We start from the raw sequence: 10,562 nt of genomic DNA, 5'->3' as shown, positions 1-10,562 counted from the left end.
TTCAGATCAGGCTTCTCGGCGTGGGGTTTCCAGGGCTGGGCAGTGTCCAGGCTTGGTCCAGAACTCACAGAGCTGCCTGCCTCTAGGACACATGGCTTGGACTGTGCAGATGCCAGCTGAAAATATGCTGAACTGAGACTGGACGATCTTCCCCACAAAGCAAGTCACCAGTAAATCTCATAGGTTTTTGTACAACCCAAGGGAGCTAAGAAGTCCCAACACAGTAATGATGATAAATAAATTGTGTGTGTGTGTGTGTGTGTGTAGTGTGTGTGTGTGTGTGTGTGTGTGTTGCTGGGGAGAAAACCCAGGGTCTGATGCACTCTACCACTGAGCTACACCCCAGCCTTTAAAAAACAAATATACCACTGATTTTGAGAGATAGGTACTCACAATCACATTCCTGTTGGCATTTTTTTTATTTGTTCTTTTTAGATATACATGACAGTAGAGTGTATTTTGGCATTTTTTTGAAATGAAGAAATTTGACATTTCTGGCAGATCTCATTTTGTGATTGCAAATTTCTTCCCACTACATGACAGAGGGAAAAAAATTAAATGCTGAACATTCAAGAGCACTTTTTTTTTTTTTTTTTTTGGTATTAGGGATTGAACCCACAGTTGCTTTACCACTGAGCTACCTCCCAAGTCCTTTTTATACTTAAGACAGGGTCTCACTAAGTTGCTAAGCATCTTGCTAAGTTGACTGAGTACACTTTGAACTTGTGGTTCTTCTGCCTCAGCCTCCTGATGGCTGGAATTAAAGATATGCCCCATGGCAGCAGCCATAAAACACAGGTTTGAGGTGTAAGAACTACCCTTGTTTGGAATGAGATGCTTGGTTTGTAAGGCAGCCTGTGGCCAATTTGTGGTTCTCCCTTTGTTTACAGACTACAGTTGTTTAAAGTGACTTTGGGGGACCCCATCCTTTTCTGACTTATGAGGTTGCTTGTCTCCAGTGCCTGTCACCAAACTAATGAGGCCAAAGCAGTTTCTGTGGCACCTTGGAGGCCTCCGACAGAAATGGTTCCTAAGGTACATGGTCATTAAATGGCTTCTTGGGCCTGGGACTTAGGACTTTTTATCAAGATATAAATTATAAAACTGTTTCTTTCCCCTTCAGTATTTCGTATTTATTCATTTATCATGAAGGTTGGGATTTTGAAGATTAAAGAAAAAAAATATATAAATTTCAGCTGAGTTATGTAAAATGACTCCCTATCATGTAGAGCCTCTGAATAGAAGCTCACTTCCTATCATCCATCCAAACATGCCTTCCCTGCCACCTGCACAGGCCCTCTTTTGTTCCCCCTCTGCAGCACTCTGAATGCTGGCTTTTGCTTTCATAGCATTTTCAAGCCCAGCTATACATTTAAAGGCTTTTGCTATATTTAATTCAGTATTCAGAGCCCAAGGGGGCTTCCCATGGTACCCAGGTTTGCCATGTTCAGGGCAGTCTCAGTCAACACGCTTGAGTGCTTTTGAGGGGTCAGGCACTGTGAAGGCACAAAGGACACAAACATGAATTAGGCAAAATGCCCCTTCTCAACAACCTCATAGTCTGAAGAACAAACAAATTCCAGACCAATGCCAAGCACAGGTGTGAACAAAAGGGAATAGGAGCAAAGAGAACTGAGCCGTTGCCTGGCAGGAAAGCCAGAGGAGGGTGTGCCTGTGTGGCTATGTGACAAGTGTGACCAGCCACAGTCCATCCATGGTCAGCACATCAGTGAAACAAATTAACCTTGACATTTACAATCTGAACCTGTAGTTTGTTGGCCTAATCCTCAAGAAACCTGGATCAGAGTCCTCACCCTGCACCTATGTGGACTTGAGAAAGGTGCTTGCATGTTCTCAGACTTCACCTCCTCACCACATTATTTGGCCAGTTGGGTTAAGTAATCTCCAAGATCTCATTTAGCTGAAAACTATGATTATTATACTTAGTGGCCATAGTTTTCCCCATCAATAAAAGTATTTCTACAATGTTTCTTTAAAAAGTTAAATATACCTCTTGCCAAAGTCAGCATATATAAATTTAGCTAAAGTAGCAGACCCAGAAGAAAAAAGCAGACACAAACCAAAAGACACAAGAAAGGGGAAATTGCTGATGGTAAGTATGGGTACAATTAGCACAATCGTCACAGCACAGGGTCACAGCAAAATGAACCGTCTGTCTGCAACCTATGGGCAGACGGTCATTTCCACAGAATATCTATGGGTCACCTTCTTGACCACAGACTTCAAGTTCTGTATCACATCCTCTCAGGGGCAACCCACTAGTGAGCACCAAGGGACTTTTAATGAATACAAATTGGTTAGGATAAAGAAGAGAGTGTTCACTTCTGGGTGTTTGTTGGATGGTGCTGAGGCATTCTTTCAATCTGCCACAGCAACAATGGGATCCTCTCTCCTAACAAGCAGCCCACCCCCTTAACAGCAAAAGAGCACGGGTTAATCCAATACGCAAAGCCCCCTCCATGAAAGATAATAAAACTGCATGTCCTCAAGAGCACAGATCGGTATGAAGCGAAGTAAATTATGATTCTAAACGCGTAGGCTTTTTTACTTCAATTGCTCACCCAGTTCTGAATAAAGTGTTTACAATGTTCAGCACAGCTCTGCCAAAGTTGCAGTTCCTGTCCCGTCACCAAGGCGCGCAAAAGGGGAAGCACAGCGCCATCTGCTGTCCATCCAAAGGGAGAGTCGAGGATGCTAAGGAATTACTACCAAGTATTAAAGAGGTTCCTCCAATGGAACTTCACATTTTCCAAAGCCATTTTCTCCATTACAAGAGAACAGGTGAAATTTATTTGTTACAGTGTGAATTTTAGTATATATTTTGCTTTATTTTGCCTGATATTTTAGATAACAATGTTTTTTATTTCAGGAAAAAATAAACTTCAAACACCTAGTTTATATTTTAATTTATTCACTTCATAGAACCACAGCATTTTGTAATTAAGTATCTGACCGTAATGATAGTGCTTTTATTTGCATTAATTCTAAGTATCTTGAAATTAATGCCATGCATAGAAGCTGATACGTATACAAATTGTTGAAGGGGACTGTTGAAGAATGAAAGCATCCAAACAATATTATAGAAGAAACAGCACATTTGAATTATTAAGGTAAACATTTTTAAACTAACATATTGTTAAAAAAATTGTTACAAAATCATCTTGATTTCCTAAAATAGCTGAAACTTTGCACAAAGTGTCCTGATTCTTTTCCTTAACTGGACTCAGGATGTAATTCTATATTAATAGTCTATTTCCACAGTTGCCAGTGGGCTACTAGGATTCTTTCAACTAGGAATGAATAAGTATCATTTAGCTAAGACCTGATATGGATTTTCTAGCTTGGCTGATTTAGAGCTTGTGTGTTATAACTAGGAAAAAATGGTGATCAGAATCCTTACCTACAGTAATACCATCCCTGGGATTCTGGGTCACCACCACACCAGGGACCTGGACCAGGGTGCCCAGAGGTATCTTCCTGTGGCCTTTCTCCCAACAACAATTCCAGTCAATATTTACTAATGAAGTGTCTATCTTATAACTTGAGATAACTTGATGACTAACAACCAAAGGTGACTAACCTTCTGTTTTATTACAATATTTCCAATAGTATTGGTAGAGAACAAGATGCCAGAAATAGCACCTTCATGAAACAAATTATAGGTTGAATCATAAAAAAAATACTGCTACTTATTTATTTGTATCTAAAATAAAGCCACTTTATATGATTTACTCTAATACTTAGGAAACTTGAAGTTAGGTACACAGACATGGATATGACTAAGGGAATAATATTCCTTGCAAATGTAATTTTTAACTGCAAAGTATGTTTATGGCAGAGAACCTGTTTGAACAAATTTTTTTGCTTGTTATATTGAATTTTTGAAAGTAACACTATCATTTATCAGAATGTACTGACTCCAATGGGGCTCTCAATTTAATTACATTAGTCAGCTTTGCATCACTGTGACAAAACACCTGAGATAATCAACTTAAAAGGAAGAAAGGTTGTTTTGGCTCACTGTTTCAGAGTTATCAGTGCCTTGTTGCTTGACCCTGTTTTTTGAGCCTGTGGCAGCACAGTATATCATGGGGGGAATTCATGGCAGAGGAAGCCTGTTCACCTCATGTTGACTAGGACGCACAGAAAAGGAGAAAGAAAAAAAAAAAAAAAAGCCAATGCGCCAATATTCCCAATGACCTAACTTTTTCTAGTAGACCTTGCCTCTAAAAGGTTTCCACCCAATAGTACCCACAAGCTGAAGGCCTGGTGACAAGCCTTTAACACCTGGGCCTTTGGAGGACATTTATCCAAACCACAGTTGTTAAGGCAAGTCTTCAACATTGTTTACTAGTTCAATCTCTGTCAAACTTTCCTTTTTTATTTATTTATTTTTTACCTTTGTTTTATTTATTTATTTTTATGTGGTGCTGAGGATTGAACCCAGGGCCTTCCACGTTTAGCTAAGCGAGTGCTCTACCGCTCAGCCCCAGCCCCAGCCCTCTGTCAAACTTTTCTTATTGTAACATATAGAGAGATAAAACTATTCATAAACCTAGCATATTCATTTCATCAAGTAGTAGACTTGCTGTGTTGCAAAAGTCCATTTTTTTCCAAACCTCCATTTTTAAGCAAATAAGCAACTCCTCAAAGAAATCTAAAAGCACCCCTAAAAAGTTGTCAAGTTCCCAAGTTGAGTCATGAGAGTCTATGTAATGCACAATTCAGTCACATTATGATTATGTTACACACCTGCCTTACAAGCCCAGAAATCAATAAGACAAAAAGAACCAAAAAGTGACAGTGTGGCTCTTAGTGATTGTGATACCATTTCCAGTATTCTGGTAATCTTTAAGAACTGATAGACATATTTAATTCTGAATCATACTGTTATTTTATTATTTGAAAAGAACTCAAAATCTGATTCCTTTATGTATTCAAAACCCAATGACTCAATTTTTAATTAATGCACCAAACAAATATGTGCTCATGTTTTGACAGGAGACGGGACCACACCCAGGAAGGTGGCAATAAGCAGCCAGATGCACAATTGCAAAGCTTCCAGGGCAAGTGTCAGTCTCAATCTGTACAGAAGGAAGCTAAGAAATACAAAGACAAACCAGAAAAGCTTTCTTCAAAACAAAATAGTACAGCTTGCCATACTAAAAAAGATTTTCACTCTAAAAAGAAAAAAAAAGTATCAAAATTTTCAGAAAGTTCTCTTCAAAGTGATGGTGTTATTTGAAGATGAAGGAGTCAAAAGAAAACGTCTGCAGTTAGCTATAGCTTGCTCCAAACCACCTCCTGGCATAGAGGAACTTAGAATGAGCATTGTCAGCAGCTGGAAAATGTTGGACAAAAATAGCCTTGAAATGACTGCTGCAGCCACTGACCCCATTTTTTTAAGTTGCTCCTTCTTTTATTAATCTTTTGATTTGTATATATTTTAATTACACATAAGTATAAGGTACAGTGTGATAATCTATACATATGTAATGTATCATGTTCAAATCAAGGTCACTAGCATTTCCAGCTCCTTAAGCATTTGTTATTTCTTTGTGTTAGAAGCCTTTGAACTCCTTTGTTCTATTTCTTTATAAAATATGTAATGAATTATGATGAACTACAGTCACTGTGCTGTGCTGTACTAAGAACTTATTCCTTCTATCTTGCTGTTCTTTGGTACCCATGATCCAACCTCCCTCTATCCCTGTTCTCTCCTCCTCTTCCTAGCCTCCGGTGACCACTATTTCACTGTCTACTTCCATTAAATCAACTTCTTTAGTTCCCATAGATGAGTGAGAATATGCAATATTTGCATCTCTGTGCCTGGCTCATTTCACTTAATGAAATGTCCTACCCATACTGCTTCAAATGACAAGGTTTTGTCCATTTTTAGGGCTGAACAATATTCCATTGTGTCTATAGACCACATTTTCTTTATCCAATCAATCTGTTAATGGAAACGTACTTTGATTCCATATCTTGACTATGAAAGTCGGAACTTACTCAAGAACTATAAATTATATATCAGATGTTTCATTTTGCCTTTTATGATTAATGTTCATATTACAGACTATTTCAGTAAGGTATTAAATGTTTCATTTATTTACTTATATAATTATAATAATTATTTTCACAATTTTATAAATTTTATTGAGATTTTTACACTTATACTTTTTCTGTTTGAAATGTGCAAAGTTTTGAGCCCCCCCTCAATTTTTTTAGGAATCCTGAAAATTTTTTTAAAATAAACTACAGGTGACATATGAATCTCAGTGTTCATTTTACTTAAAAGCAAAATGCATATTGAAGTACCAGCAGTGCCACTTTCTTCTGGTATGTCATGGTGGCCAGGGGTGCTCAATCAGTGACAGCACATTGGGGAGGAAAGTACAAGGAACCAAGACTCACAAGGCCCACATGTGAGGTTGAAAGAGGGCCTACAAAGACCAGAAACATAAGTGGTACTCTTACCAATATGTACTAAAAAATAAAAGTGATAATAAGTCATCAACTAAGTATAGAGAGCACTTGTTTTTCCCATGATGAACTTTTTTGTAAAATGTTTCATTAAAAAAAAAAAAACTCCAAAAAATTCCAGTGCTCTTGATTTTGTTGGTACCCCTTCAGAAGTCAGGAAATCCAGTCCTCTCTGGCTGCGTGTCTCCTCATTCTGCTCTGATCACCAGGCACTAACCTCTCTGACCCTTTTTCTTTTCTTTTTTTAAATTTATATCTGACAGCAGAATGCATCACAATTCTTCTTATACATAATAGAGCACAATTTTTCATATCTCTGGTTGTATACACAGTATATTCACACCAATTCGTGTCCTCATACCTGTACTTTGGATAATAATGATCATTATGTTCCACCATCATTAATAACCCCATGCCCCCTCCCCACCCCTCCCCTTTGACCTATCTAAAGTTCCTCCATTTCTCCCATACTCCCCTCCCCCAATGGCCATTATGAGTCAGCATCCTCATATCAAAGAAAACACCCGGCATTTGGTTTTTTGGGATTGGCTAACTTCACTTAGCATTATCTTCTCTAACTCCATCCATTTACCTGCAAATGCCATGATTTTATTCTCTTTTATTGCTGAGTAATATTCCATTGTGTACATATGCCACATTTCTTCATCAACGCAGTAAGGGGTCTTGATCAGGTGGCATCCAGTCTCCCTCCAGCTGTACAGAATTGCTCCTTGCAAGTAGCGCCAGGAAAGGCTTAGAACTACCCCAGAGACCTTCCACCTTCCTTTAAATCAGCGAGCTGCTGAACTAACTCAGGGCTATGTGAGCAAATGATGGAGGGGATTAGCCCTTCCCTGTTATTATAGTTTTATAATAGTAATATTTTTACTTAAATATGATTGACTGTGATTTCCTAAGTAAGGGGATTTCAGGCATTTTGAAGAATGAGTGATAAGCATAGTGTTTGCTGAGACCAGAGGCTTTGGAACAAGACTAATATGGTTTTAAAGACCAGTTCTAAGACAGGTGTGGTGGTGCTCACCTGTAACCTAAGCTAATCAGGAGGCAGAGGCAGCAGGATCATAAGTTCAAGGCCAACCTAGAGTAAGTAGTGAGATCCTATCTCAGAATAAAATAAGAAGAGCTGGGGATGTAGCTTAGGGGTAGAGTGCCCCTGGGTTCAATCTCCAGTACCGCTAAAGTAAAATATAGTACCAGTTTCACCAAATGAGAGTAAGCAGTTATTTGGAGAGGGCATAAAAAAATGGACATTCTCAAACATACTTCTGGGGAATGCAATTAGATCATAGCTTTCAAAATTTAAAATACACATACTATGACTGGGCAATTCTACTTGATGAATCTGTCCTATAAATAGGGTTGGTTACTCCTTAGATACCATGGGGTACTACAAAGTCTTACCCTGGAACGCTACTCCAGAATTCAAAAAAAGGAATCTTCATTTACTATATCTCAAAGTATCAAAGATCATCAACATATAAAAACTTTGCATCGGCCCCACATACATGGAATTTTAAAAATACAAACAAATCTTCAGACCAAGAGATCTCAAATAACAGCTTATGCTTTGAACACCTGTCTCTTATGGGATCCCAAATAAAAGAAATGATTTGAGAATTTAATCATATTACACTCTATACTTACATTAATCATCTTATCACTCATAGATAATGGCAGGAAATTAATACTTTATGGGAAAGGAAAGAAGCAGAAGAAATGGTAAAGAAAAAAAAAATGATAAGGTTTTGTTCTGGGGGGTTTTGTTTTGGGGGGCTTTGTTTTCTTCCTCATGGCCACAGAGCCAGTTAGACCATGGCAATTTGCCAGAACACAGAGCCTATGAGCTAAAAACTCAATTAAAAGAGAGATCAGCCACAAACGGTACCATGCTATACATGGTATTCTGTACCTTGTTGCTTTTTTGTTAACTATAATAACTTGGAGAATATTCGTGTTGACATCTATAGTGCATTAGTCTTTTTGAAATCTATATTGTATTCCATTTTCTGTATGTCCCATAATTTATTTAACCATTCCCTGACAGAGTGGCACTGTTTTAAAATCATTTCTTGTGAATACAATACTAGCAAATGGCCTTTTTATCATTTTGAGGTTCATTTGGAAAAAAATTTACTGTGTATTTCAAATGGAAAGAATTCATCATAAGAAACTGGTTGGAATGGTCTCAGAACAGGTGGAATAGCAGAAGGGAGAAAGAGCAAGGAGCCCTGAGAAAAACGGAAGATGGCATGGTAATCTGAGACCAGAAGCAGCTGACACCCCTAGAGTAGGGCCTGCACCTGCTGCAGCTGTGTTTTTGGAGATACTACTGCATCTCTGGACCTGAAACAGCTGAAAAGATGCCTATTACTAAGTCAGAGATCAGAATTCTGCCACCACTACAGTATTTGTCAGCCATCATCAGCAACTACCACACTGCCTGGGCCAGGAGCAAGGACTTCATCCATATTCTTGGAACTTCTAGTCATTCACCTGGACTCTTCTTTGCAGAACCAAACAGGAAACCAGCTAATAAGGGAGGCTTGGAGATGTAGTTTGCATACTCCCAGTTCCAGGAGTACAGAACTCAGTACAGAAAAGTGGGTGTGGAACAAACTACAGTTGGATACCCCGTACAGTCTATATCTAACAGTACTCATCACTCTAAAACTCTTGCCTGGTGTATTCAAGTACCCTCTTGGCTTTCCTGCTCTCATATTTAATAGCACAAGCCAAACTCTTGATCCATACCACCCTTGGTATCCCCTATCTCAACAAAAAGCAATTCTATATTTTCAGTTGCTCATATCAACAGTCATTCTTCTCTTTCTGTCATCGCACATTCAATTCATCCCAAATCCTGTCAGCTCTGTGCTCAAAATATGTCAATAATCTGACCACTTCTCATTACCTTCACCTCTGTATCCCTGTGTAAACCCCCACCTGAGTACGGAATACTGGGGATTGAACCCAGGGCCTCTTGCATGCTAAGATTGCATGCACTCTACCACTGAGTGACACCTCCAACCCCGCTCCACCTGGATTTCTGCAAAGGTCTTCTAACACACTCCACCCACAAGTCTGTTCCCAATACAGAAGCCAGGAGAATCCACCTAAAGCTTAAATTAGATCACATCACTCCTCTGTTTAAAATTCTACAATGGTTCTACATTTCAGTCAAGAGGAAAATCAAAGAGTTTACAAATGTTACATTATTGGAAAGGCCTGTTCTGACCACCTTATACAAATCAGCAGTCCCATCAACACTCTCCTCTCTTCTTGCTTTATTTTTGTCCATAGTACCTATCCTGTTATATGCTTACTTAGTATTTTATATCTTTCTATGAACTGAATTGTATACCCCTCCCCTCAAATTTATGTGTTAAAGTCCTAACTGTCAATGCATTTAGCATTTGGAGAAGGGGCCTTTAAAAAGTAATTAGATTTAGATGAGATCACAAGGATGGTGCCTCCATGATGGAATTACGAGGAAAAACATTGATGAGTTTTTCTTCCCCTAACCCCAGCCCCCCAGCCAGGTGGAACTCAGCACAGGGTGTCCACCTGCAAAGCAGGAAGAGAACTTTCACCAAGAAAGAATTCACCTGCACTTGGACTTCCCAGCCTCCAAAATTGTAAGAAATTCATTTCAACTATGTAAGCCACACAATCTGTGGAATTTTTGTAAAGGTAGATAGAGCCATCTAGGACAGGACTAGGACAATTCCACTCTCCCAACTAGATTATAAAGTCCATGAGAGACCAAATTTTGTTTTGTTCACCACTGTATACCCATCACCTATTGGCCAGTCAACACACAGTATATTACACAATGAAAAAATGAGTTTCCCAATGTCTTGGCTAGAATATGGCATAGCTTGACTAGCTCAGATACTAGCTGACAGCTTCACAGAGAAGTAGGGATATGTTTTAACCTTAAATTCAATTTATAAGATTAAAAACTTCTGTGAATCTCCGATCAGAATGTCAGTCATCAAGAATACATACAATAATAAATGCTGGAGAGGATGTGGAGA

This window comes from Marmota flaviventris, chromosome 3, assembly GCF_047511675.1.
Source record: "Marmota flaviventris isolate mMarFla1 chromosome 3, mMarFla1.hap1, whole genome shotgun sequence".
NCBI lineage: Eukaryota > Metazoa > Chordata > Mammalia > Rodentia > Sciuridae > Marmota > Marmota flaviventris.
This window is presented reverse-complemented; position numbering follows the sequence as displayed.